Source organism: Cryptomeria japonica, chromosome 3 (assembly GCF_030272615.1).
Source record: "Cryptomeria japonica chromosome 3, Sugi_1.0, whole genome shotgun sequence".
NCBI classification, from domain to species: Eukaryota; Viridiplantae; Streptophyta; class Pinopsida; order Cupressales; family Cupressaceae; genus Cryptomeria; species Cryptomeria japonica.
The window spans coordinates 788,010,095-788,023,376 of NC_081407.1; positions in this window are offsets into that span (position 1 = coordinate 788,010,095).

Below are 13,282 nucleotides of genomic sequence, written 5' to 3' on the forward strand. Positions count from 1 at the left end.
CAAAAGCCATTGAAAGTGGGAGGGAAAGACCTAAGAAGATCCCTCATGTGACCAGTTGCAACCGCATCTAGATCGAAAAATACATCAACTCTCCCCTGAGGTGAACGCGAATACTCAGTCACTTGCTCTTGACAACTAGATTATCGAAACTCTTCCTACTAATCCACCTCTTGTCTTGGTCCCAAAGGGCCAAGAACATCTTCAAGCACATTAATCAACTACGAAACTACATCACCACTCTACTAATCTTGTTGTTGATGCTCATGATGTATCTCTTTAGAAACCTCGAGATGATGGTTTCATTGAGTACACATATGACCACCATGACCACAACCTCTACCTCTAGTAGGCATCTTGCCTAAGCAAGATGCAAAGAAGCTATAAGCTAAAATATAGGGCAATTAATGCAAAGAAAACAACTAGAGGGATAACCACATGGCTAACCTAAGCTATAGTGCTACTACACACAATGAACTCATATGAAACAAAAGTACCTAGTGTATGAACATAGGCTATGATACCAAATGTAATGCTTGCCAAAATATCCTAGAGAAACTAATTGTCTAATATACAAATAGAGAAAAAAAAATTAAGCATCTACTAATGCAACATATGCAACTAACTACTCATGCATGTATTTAACATCCACTAACATGATAAACAATTAACCATCATGAACATATTCACCAAAGTATTATACACAAGTGAAATAAATACAACTCTAAATTAATATTCCCTAGGGTATCTCAATGCCATTACCTAATCTATCCATAGAGCATAATCACATCAAGAATATATCATCATAAACATAACATCATCATGATTACTACCATCATCTAATACATTTTAACTCAACTATCATTATCTCTTTTCATGAATACATAAGATTATTTCCTAGTCTATCTATCATGATTTCATTCCTAATAATACAAATGCCATTAACCCCTTCTATTCTTTTTAAAGAGCCAATTCTAAATGTTCCTAATCCCAATCATTTATTCAACATAATAGAATTATTATTCATTTCTAATACTAATTACCACATTACTAATCCATTTCCTTAATCATCATAGATATTCACATAACACCAAATATATATCCATAGAACCAATTCCATTAAAGAGCAATATCTAAGATACATAATTATGCTCACCTAATATATTATCTACCATTACACATGAAAACAATATCCATTTACATCAAGGAGCATAGCTCTCAACTATAATATAATTATATTCTAAATTCTACAAGTACATATGTCTTCTAAAGCTTATACATCAATTTGCTACAAATTTCAATCCATAGCTGAAGAGATAAGAGATCCATATCCATGCACAAGAGCATCCAACAAAGAACATACCAATGAAAGAAGGCATCAAACCACCCGGCCATGTAGAACCATAAAGAACCACCCACCCGTGCTAGGAGATGATAGTAGATCCCAATCACACTCTAGATCTAGGCTAACACCTATCAACCAAAGGATACAACACAAGGCTAACTCAAAGAGCTAGACACAAATACAAGACCTCCAAAGGTGACACGTCAAATCAAGACTCAAGGTGTTAGGACCTACATATAGGGAGAGATTGTCAACGCATGCAATCATAATGGGAATCTAAGCACCTATCCCAACATCCAAGATGCTCATGCATATCCATCTCAACCTTGAAGGAGTGAGGAAGATTATCTTCTTGGTTCGCGAAGGCCTTGCCAATCCTATCCCAGATTACCACCCCTGGGAAAGGCAATGGGGCCACCATGTCCATTCCTTATCTTATTAAGATGAGTTACTCTACTACCGAACCCTCCCAGAATTAATTAATTAGATTATGACTTGATTATAAGGTAAACTCCCAATGAGATATAATGGTGATCTAGACCATGCGTAACCTGGCTATCTACTCCTTGCAACCCTAGTCACTCACTTAGAAGCCCACTCCCCATAGCATGTACTTAGACCTTAGGGTAGCACAATACACTTAACATAAACAAGGGCTCTCAATGCATCCTAACCGAATAACTAAGGTTTAACAATAAAAAATAATATCCAAAAGACATGAATAGCATATGTCATAACCACAACCTCACAAAATAGAATAGAACATTCATCATGCAATAATCATAATATTAAAGTAAACTCAACACGAGCACAATAGAATATAACAACAAAGCACAACATCTTTCTTGGAACCATTCAACAATGCAAATATATAATTCTAATCAAATAACAGTCTTGGGACGATTCAAGAACTTAGGAAGACCAAATTGATAGCCTCTACATACCCAAAATATAAATACATAAATTAAAAAAAAAGACACAAGAAGATAATAACAACAGTATCGCACATTCACAAACTGTTCTAGCACATATACAAATTTATGTAGTTCATCTATTGAATTATACAACACATATATAAATTTTTGTAGTACATACACATATTTATACAACGTATCTATAGAATTTTATAGCGTATACACAATTTTTAGAAGCACATCTATTCTACAATGCATACACAGATTTCTATAGTACATTTGTAGAATTCTACAACACATACATAGATTTCTGTAGTGAATCTAAAACCATGGAATAAAGTACTCAAGCACAAAAATAATTTTTTTGACTAAGGCTTAAATCAAAACTTTAATTATTTACTACATTAAGAAAGTCTTCCACAACAAAAAAATCAATCTTAGACATATATTAGATTGTGAAAATCTCCAGATAAATAATTAAAAAATACATAAGACACATATTAGCCATTCATGAAAATATCAGAATATGCAAACACAACAATCAATCCCCAGTACATATATATTTCTTCTCAAACTTTATAAACAACTCTACAACATTATCTATTTTCCCAATCCTCTACAAAAAATCTTTCTCTCGGACATGCAACAAACAATATTTTCAGAAATAAAATGCAAAGAGGAATTAGAGCTCCAACCTAGAAATTGAAGAGAAGGACTATGAAATCAATAAAGAGAAATCCAACCAAGATCGAGGAAAAATAAGCTCCAAACAAAATAAAAAATCCTCAGATGCATAGATAACTTATTCCTGGTGGCCAACCCCATGACAACCACAGAAAACTCAATAAATAGAAAATCAAACCCAAAACTATAGAATATGTTGGCCAATGAAAATAATCCATTAAAATATATTTCATACCAACCCCTATTCAAATACCAAGGAAAAATAAATTAAAATAATATTATTTAAACTTACCAAGCTCAAAACCAAAAGTAAAATAGGGTAGGTAGAGTAAATAATTAATTAAAAAATTCAAAAAGGGTAAAAGGGATTAAATAATATAAATAACCAATTAATCCAATAAATCAAGGCACAATAAAATATAAAGGCCTAAATAAATAATTAAACCATGGGACCCGAATAAATATTAAAGCCACAACTTAATAATTAAATAAATAATCAATAATATTAAATAATTTATTAAATATAAATTCTAAATATTAACCTTATTAATATTAAATATTAATGTCAGCTATTAATTTAATTTATTATTATAAACTATATGAGCCAATTAATTAATTAATAATTTAATTAATCAATAATCACAAGTCCTCAAGATGATCCAACATAGGATAACATTAACGACCACACAATGCTAAACGATGTCTCAACTTAAGATACTAGACTAATAAAGATATCAACTTAAACTTAGAGTATATAATGGGATTTCATGTCACCTCCGTTCAACTTGCCATTTGGATGAAGACACGACACTCATACCTGTGAAGCTAGGTGGAGTTGATGCCTAGTACCTACAAACCTATCACCACAAATACATGTACAAAAACATATACAATAACATATATCATGAACTAAAGAAACAAGTGAAGGGGAATTGCAATGTCGTATCATGCTCATAAATGAGTGGTATGACATTGTCCCTTTCAGAAATGCAATAGAAGACAATCATAACAACCAAGTACTATCATAGTCATCATATCAATTACAACCACAAAGTGAGGTTAGTACATAATAAGATACCATCAAATCACCATAGGAAAATATAAACCATACATGTAAAATGAGTACATATAGATCATCAAATAAGAATCCATCATCATAATAATCTATGAATATTATCATCCACATGAAATGATAATGTTAAATATAATATGATATGTCTATCATCAATAATGAAATATCCAAATCATAAGTAAATCCATAAATATCTAATCAAAGCATCACAAAATAGTATAATTTATACTACTATATTCTATCGATGCACAAAAGGAAAGATGAATCAGGGAGGGGCACTAAAAACCTAGTTTAATGTGAGACTTAATAAATCTGCCCAATCATTCCACCATAATAATAAATAGATGTGGAGAAAGAGGATCCCCTTTTTGAAGGTCACCATATGCATTGAATACCTCAAATGGCTCCCCATTAATGATAACAGAAAAGGAAGGTGAAGTCACACAACTCCAACTCCAATTGACCCACTCACCTCCGAAATAAAAAGTGAAAAGAACCTTCTATAAAAATGCCCACTTGACTCTATCATAAGCTTTGGTCATGTCTAGTTTCAAGAACATTACCTTCTCCTTATGATGCAAGAGCATTCGGTGGTGTATGGGAAATCCTCCATCACCCAAAAATATCTTTTTGTTTAGTTTTCTTTTAATGTTCTTACAATTCTGGATACCCATTTGGACGAATAAGAGATTCTAACTCTCAAAATTGTCAAGCTACTTTTTCTTGCTAACTGCCCAAAATAGAAAGTTTTTATAAAAGTATATGGAGCCCAAGAATTTACAGGAAGATTAAGGAAGAAAAAATAAGCACAATGGCGAAAGAATCGGGTCAAAAGCATTAATGGTTTGAAAGTTATTAAACATTCAATTTCTCAAAAACAAAAAAAAAAACTTCCAAGTCAGATTTGAGGCATCAAACAGTCTCAAACAGGCCAAAAAATGGTAGGAATTAGTAACTCATTCTTAGCATATTCTTCACTCATAGAGCTTTTCGATTCTTCAAACTGTTTGTGAATCCGATTCTCGGATTAAAAGTTATGGCTATTGAAAGTTGGACAATTTTTTCAGAAAGTTTCAATTTTTGAATCTAGTTGTATTTTATTATTTCCAATTTCATGTTTTGGCATTTGTCCACCAATTCATAATTTCTAAATTGTATTTTCAGCTCCAAAATGGTGGAAGGCTATTTAGGACTCATTTGAGGAAACTTGTAATAGTTTTTGGAGTTGAGTGTTTGGGAGTTAGTTTCAGGGTTGGAAATTATTTTGTAAGGGTTTTCAGAAAACTATGTAAGTTGTAAAGTGTTGCAGCCTATGAGAATTTATTCATCTAGATTTTAATTGCATGTATTGGAGATAGTTTGATTTCAAATAATAATAACACAATCTTCTATGTTTTAATTGCAATTTGTTGAGATTTATCTATTTCTTGGGTTGTGCCCTCATCACCTTAGAGTTTTCCATCAAATGAATAGCCTCTATAGCAATCACTATCCCATCAAGAATCTACTTGCCTTCCACAAAACCTCCCTGCTCCTCAGAGATAATAGACTTGAGGCACACCTTGAGTCTATCTATCATTAATTTGGTGATGATTTTGTAAGACACATTACACAACGCAATGGGTCTAAATTGATCTAGCTTCACAACATCATCTTTCTTGGGGTTAAGCACCAAAAAGGTGTAATTTAGGGCTTTCAATATTTGTTTATTATTGTGAAATTATTGGACCATCTCAAGCAAGTCAAATTTGATAATCTCCCAAAACTCTTGATAAAATTCAATAGGGAAGCCATTAGGGCCAAGGGCCTTGCCTTTTTTCATATGAAACACAACTTGATCCAATCCCAAAATTGAAATTGGCAAAATGAGAGCTTCACTCATCTCATTAGAAACCAAAGATGGAATGCAATCCAAAATGAATCTTTCTTCATGTCTAGTAGGGAGAGAGTACTCAATGAACATAGCAGAAAAATACCAAGAAGCCTCCCTCGAAATATCACCCAAGGAAGATAATTGGACCCCTTCTTAAGACAAAAGAGAGGAAATTAGATTATAATTCCTTCTAGCCTTGACAAAATTGTGAAAAAAAGGTAGTGTTCCTATCCCCTTCTTGATGCCAATCAATACGAGACTTTTATTTCTAGAAAATCTCTTCTCGCAGCTCCCATTCCTCCAACTCCTTAAAAACTCTACCTTCTTCTTTCCTTAAATCCAGCGTCATACCTTGGCCATGAATCAACCGAGTAATATAATCCAACCACGATCAAGCTACAATCCTGTAGTGATGAAGGTTTCCGAAACATTGTTTGTTCCACCCTTTGAGCTTGTACTTCACATACTACAATCTTTTAACAAAGGAATGGCTTTCAAATTTAGTGTTATAGTTTAATTTAATGTTCAATGAGGTTCAAGGTGAGTGCTTAGTTTGTGTTAAGGTTTTTTAAGTGTAAGAGTGCAATTAGGTTTGGGTTTATGGTTAGGCTTCAATTTGGTTTAGTATAAGGGTTCAATTTTTTTTGGTGTTAAAGTTAAGGTTCAATTTATTTTAAGATTTCTGATGGATTAGATTATATTAGTTTAAAATTATGTAATGACTTCACATATTAATTAAAAATGAGACCACTTGATAAGACACTAATTAGGGTTATGATTTAATTAAAAAATCGTTAAATGGGGTTAGTATAAGGCTCAATTCAAGGTTTAGGGTTAAGGTTCAATTTGGTCGAGTGTTAAAATTAGGGTTTAATTTTGTTTAACATGTAATTTAGTTTAGGGTTCAATCTAGTTTTATGTTAAATTTGGTTTTCAAGGTTGATTATTTTTATATCTTCAATAGGATTCTCTATGATCTAAAGATTTGGATTCAATTCAAGATTTAGATTTTAGGCTCAACTTGGGGTCAATTAAGTTTGAATTTGATTTTAAATAGAATTTCGCTTAAGGTTCCATTTGGTTTAGTGCTAGGGTTCAATTTGGTATAGGATTAAGGTTCAAAGTGGTTTTTTGTTAGGGTTCAATTTGGTTTAATGTTAGGTTTATGGTACAATTTGGTTCATGGTTAGGGTTAAATTTTTATTGGGTTTAATATTTAATTAAGATTAGGGTTAGACTTCAATTGAGACTTAAGGTTATAATTAAATTTGGTTTAGGTTTAGGGTAAAATTTGGTTTAGGGTAATATTTCAAGGGACCTCTTGGTCTATTTTTCTTTCTATTTTATAGATTATAGGATGATTCAAAACATTAATTCAAAAAATTATCACCTAATAGAATTTGAAATAATTTTATAATAATTACATGGTAGTTTATAATTAATATTTTTATAGTTTTCATGATCCATTTTTTTAATGATAGACTATATTATGTATATGTGAACATCAATAAATTTCACCATTTTTCATCACATGCCAAACCTTAGTATCGAATTATTTTTATTTTTCATAGATATAGATATGTTTTCTCACTTTCTTTGTTAATAATATTGGTTCACTTTCTCATAAAATATTATATATAATAGGAAGAAATAAATCTTTTGTAGATTTTTTCAAACTAATAACTTTATCACTATATGAGGTACTAACATCTTTGATATTCCTTCATGGTCCTTCACCCCAATTTTTCTTTCTATGTAACCAAACCCTATGAAATTAAAAGATCCATTCTCATAGTGCTAGTAGATGAAAACAGTAGCCATAGCCACACTCATACCAAACACATATGGAGAGATCAATTACACGCATGTGATTAACAAAGTATGCACACTCATATACATCATGCAAAGTAAGTGTCAATAACCTCAAGGTGCATGTATAATTTATCAATGGGTGTGAACACTAATGGAACAAAAATAAACACTCTCATTGGACACATTAACCAGTTGAGGAAGAAAAATTATTATTGGGCATGATCACCAATGGCATAAACGAACCAAATCACATTAGGGACAATCACAAATGGAGAAAATATCCAAAAAAAATCAAAGATACAAGACTAGATAATAGAGAGGGGGTAGGGAGTGTCATCATGAAGCTCACTAGTAGTGCACAAGAATACTTGATTTTATAATTATAGGACTCCATAAGTTGGGATGTCTTATACAAACATCCTTAGTCTATATGAGCACTCAAGGCATGGATGTAGGCACCAATTACCTTGATTAATTAATTACCAACATGACATGTCATTATTTTTCACTTGACTAGAAGACTCCCCACTTTTAATCAAGCCTACAAGCCACTTCTCATAGGCAAATTGTTGGCAGTCACTTGTATACATCTCTCTGGCTACATGAACTTGATCCTAGATTCATCACATTCACTAAAAAATTGAATGTTACATGCAAACAATGCATCATAACATAAAACAAATTATCAAAAAATGGAAAACATGATTCCGAGTCAATCCTTATAAAATTCCATGGGAAACACTACTTTTCCTCAATTCCAAAACATTCAATATCACTTTTAGAATTCAAATTTTTCCAAAACACTATTTCATGCAAACTTCATTAATGGAGCTTCAATATTTGTATTCCTCAAAAAAGTTCAAAATTTCAAAAAATGAAAGATGCCCTTTTGATTTAAACGTGAACAAAAATTTGTTCATGCAATAACATTTCATTTTCATTAACTTTTAGAAATTTGGCCATGGTAATGACACAAAATTGCAATTTATCAAATTTTTTAAGTTAAAAATTTAATCTTGTCTAAATTTGAAATGAAAATAATTTTGAGAGTATTTAATACTCCCTTAATTATATTCTTAACTTTAAATATTAAAAAGAGGTTGGGCAGATGGAGGGGACCAACAAGAAATGATTAGCTTAGGATCTTTATGCCAATTCCAAGACATAGAGAAGAGATACATTATCTTCAGTCTTACATTTCATGAGTATTTACAGTGGAAGATGACGTAGTTAACGCTTTCCCCAACTTCCTTGCATAACATGCATCTTTTCACAACTTGAATCCCTCTCTTTTGAAGGTTATCAATAGTAAGATTTTTTTGAGACAAGTCATCCCTTAGAAGAAACAAATTTCAAGAATAGTTTAATACCTCCAAAATTTCAACCTCTTAAATTAAGAAGGCCAAGGGGGAGCAGGCAATTCATATCCAAATCTAGAGTGGATCCCATCCTTCAAGTAGGACTACACCAAAGTATCTTTAGCATCAATTCTACAAAATATAAAATTATTTAATATCTTGAGAAGTTCCTTTGTTGTTGTGTAGATTGGTAGATCAAGCCACAAGGGTTCAATCCTCTAGGTAGGATGAGAGGAAGACACATTCTATTAATCGCTCACAAAGACACCAAGTCTATTGACCAAGTTGGTCTTAACAACCTAGTATATTGGAGAAAATTTCAAAGGAATAGGGGAGGCCCAATGATGTTTCTAGAATCAAACATCTCTACCATTTCTAATTTTCTACAAAATTCCCTTCTACAATAGAGTTTTATTTTGTATGAGATTACTCCATATGTGGGAGCCACAAGGCATGGAAACATTGAAGATGAAAGGCCTGCCTTCTCTTCCCTAAAGATATTTATTCTTCATCATAGTTGTCTAATCACTATGCTTTCAAATGAGCATCAAGCTAATTCTAGTGAGTGACAAGTTTAAAGAGTGGGAATATCTTAAATAGAGTCTTACAACCTAAAAGTTAAATATAATTTTTCTGTTCAAGGTTTGACTAGTGGAATCTTCCTTGAATTTGATCAAGTTTCTTTGCCCAAGAGGCTGGCATATAGAGCAACAAAAGGATAGACACAAATGTTCTTTGAAGAGAGTCTTTAAGTAGTTGGAGTTCATCTACATTACTATGGGGGGATCCTTTCTATCCAATGAGATTGATATAGATTCTTTCAATTAGAGAAGATCATATAGAGTTGTTCATTTTCCCTACCATTAGGAGCATTCCGAGGTACAAAGAAGAAAGATTAAAAATATGGCATTTCAAAATACAAGCAATACGAGTCTAAAGAGAGGGAGGAACATTCATAAAATATAGAGAACTCATCCATATTAGCATTTCAACCTAATGCCAAAGAAAAATAGTTAAAGAAGATATATACAACTCATAGCCTCTGCTAAGGAAGTAGTGGCAAGAAGAAAGTATCATCAATGATTTTTTTGTGGGAGATGATATAGATGGTCAAAGAAGGTTTTATACCCTTCAAGAAGAGATAATTGATATAGTGATCAATATTCATTTCAAATACATCTACCGCAATAATAAACCCTAACAATAAGCCCTAGCCATTACCCTAACCATAATCCTAAACCTAAAGAAAACACTAACCATTATCATAACCCTAATCCTCACCCTAACAATGATGTAATCCTTAACATTAACTGTAATACTAACCTTAACCCTAACACTACACCCTAACCCTAACCCTACCTTAAATAATCATAAATCAAATCATAATCCTAACCCTACCCCTAGTTATAATTGTAACCCTAACCCTAACCTTAAATTTGATATAAACTCTAAACATAATTGTAACACTAACAATAAACCCTAACCCTAACCCTAAATTTGATATCAAATCTAAACATAATTGTAACACTAACAATAAACCCTAACCCTAACCATAAACTTAACCCTAACACTAAACCCTAACCATAAGCCTAACCCTAAATTTGATATAAATTCTACGCATAATTATAACACTAACAATATACCCTAACCCTAGCCATACGCTTAACCTTAACACTAAAACCTATCCCTAACCCTAACCCTAACCCTAAAATTGATATAAACTCTAAACATAATTTTAACACTAAGAATAAAACCTAACCATAAACTTAACACTAACACTAAACCCTAAATTTGATATAAACTCTGTACAAAATTGTAACACTAATAATAAAATATAATCCTAACCATAAAATTAGCTATAACACTAAACCCTAACCCTAATTGTAATCCTTAACTGTAATCCTAACCATAATCCTAGACCTAAACAAAACCCTAACCTTGAAGCTAACCCTAACCATGATATAACCTTGCCCATTATCATAACTTTAACCCTGAAACCTAATCCTATTCATAACCTTTAACCGTAACCCTAACCATGATGTAAACCCTAACCCTAGCAATAATCCTAACCATAATTGTAACCCTAAGCATAACCATAAAATTAACCCTAACTCCAACCACAACCATGATATAAACCATAACCCTAACCATAATTCTAAACCTTAACTCTAACCTAACCATAACCATAAACCCTAACCCTAACAATAATCCTTAGCCCTAACCCTAAAACCTAAAACCTAATCCTAACCATAACCCTAACTCTAACCATAGCTCGAAACATATCTCTAATCCTAAGAATAAATCCTATCTATAATCCTTATCCTAATCTTAAACCATAACATAAACCATAACCTTAATCTTAAACCCTAACCCTAACCATAATCCTCACCCTAAACCTAACGTGATGTAAGTCCTAACCCTAAGACTTAACCTAACCCTAACCATGATGTTAATTATGATCCTAACCCAAATCTTAACCATAATCCTAAACCTAACCTTAACCCTAACCCTAGTCATAATCCTAACTATGACCCTAACCATAATCCTAAACCTAAACTTAACCCCAACCATGATGTAAACAATAAACCTAACCATAACCCCAAACTATAACAATAATCCTTAGCCCTAACCCTAAAACCTAATCCTAACCCTAAAACCTTATAATAATCCTAATCCTAAACCTAAACCCTAACCCAAACCCAAAGCCTAACCCTAACCATTATCTAAATCTTAACCTTGACCTTAATCTTAAGCCCTAACCCTAAGCCTAACTATGATACTAACCCTAACCCTAACCCTAACCATGATGTAAACCCTAACCTTAACCATAATATTAAGCCCTAATCCTAACCATGATCCTAACCATAACCCTAATTGTGATGTAAATTCTAACCCTAAGCCTAACGCTAATCATGATGTTAACACTGACCCTAACCCTAATCCTAGCCATGGTACAAACCTTAAATTTAGTCATAATCCTAACAACAACCCTAATGCTAACTCTAATCATAATCTTAATCCAAACCTAGCTTCAACCATAATCCTAACCATAACCCTAAACCCTAATCACAATGTAACCTTAAGACTAATGCTAATGCTAGCCTAACCATAATCCTAAACCCTAATCACAATCCTAACCTTAACCCTAACCCTAAACTTAACCCTAATAATTAACCTTAATCCTAACCATAAATTTAACCCTAATATTATACCATAACCATAACCCTAATGCTAACCATAATCCTAAACCAAAACCAAACCCTAACATTGATGGTAACCCTAACCATGATATAAACCCTAACCATTATCATTTCCCTAACACTAATCATAACCCTAACCCGAACCATGACGTAAACATTATCCCCAACCATAACACTAACCTTAACCCTAACACTAACCATAACCATAACACTAACCATAACCATAATACTTGCCATTAAAGAAAGTTTAATATATCTTAGATTTTAGTATTTGCTTTGATCTTGCAACACCTATGTTATTGAAAATAGTGTAAATAGATATATAAAATTTCGTATTTCTCTACATAATAATATAATTTATTTTAACAAAAAGATAATATATAAATATATATTGATTTATTTTAATAAAAAGATAATATATAAATATATATTGATTTATTTTATGTTTTCCATGTTACGCGGTGCCACTACCTCTAGCATTTATACCTTAAATTTTAATTTATTCTATATAAAGTACACCGAGAGATATCCTTCTCGAGGCATCTATTTTTAATCAATTTTACACCATAAAGTAAAATTGATTAAAAAGAAAACTGAAGATTTGGAGATAGTTAACCGTAATCCTAATTATAATTATAATCACTAATTATACTCTTTAACCGTAATGGTAATTATAATTATAACCCTAACCCTAATTATAATTCTAAACCTAACCCTAACCCTATTCTAGCCCCAACCATAATCCTAACCCAAACCCTAACTCTTATAGCTATCATCACGTACTATCTTTGATTGCAATCTTAACCCTAACCCTAACCCTAATTATAATTCTAACCCGAACCCTAACCCTCATTTTATTTATAATTAATAATTATAATCTTTAACCTTAACCCTAATTACAATTGCTAAGATTAACCCCAATCCTAACTCTTACCCCAACCCTAACCCTAATCCTAAGTATAATACTAACCCTCACTATAATTATAACCCTAATCCTCATTATAAATATATCTCTAATGCAAAACCT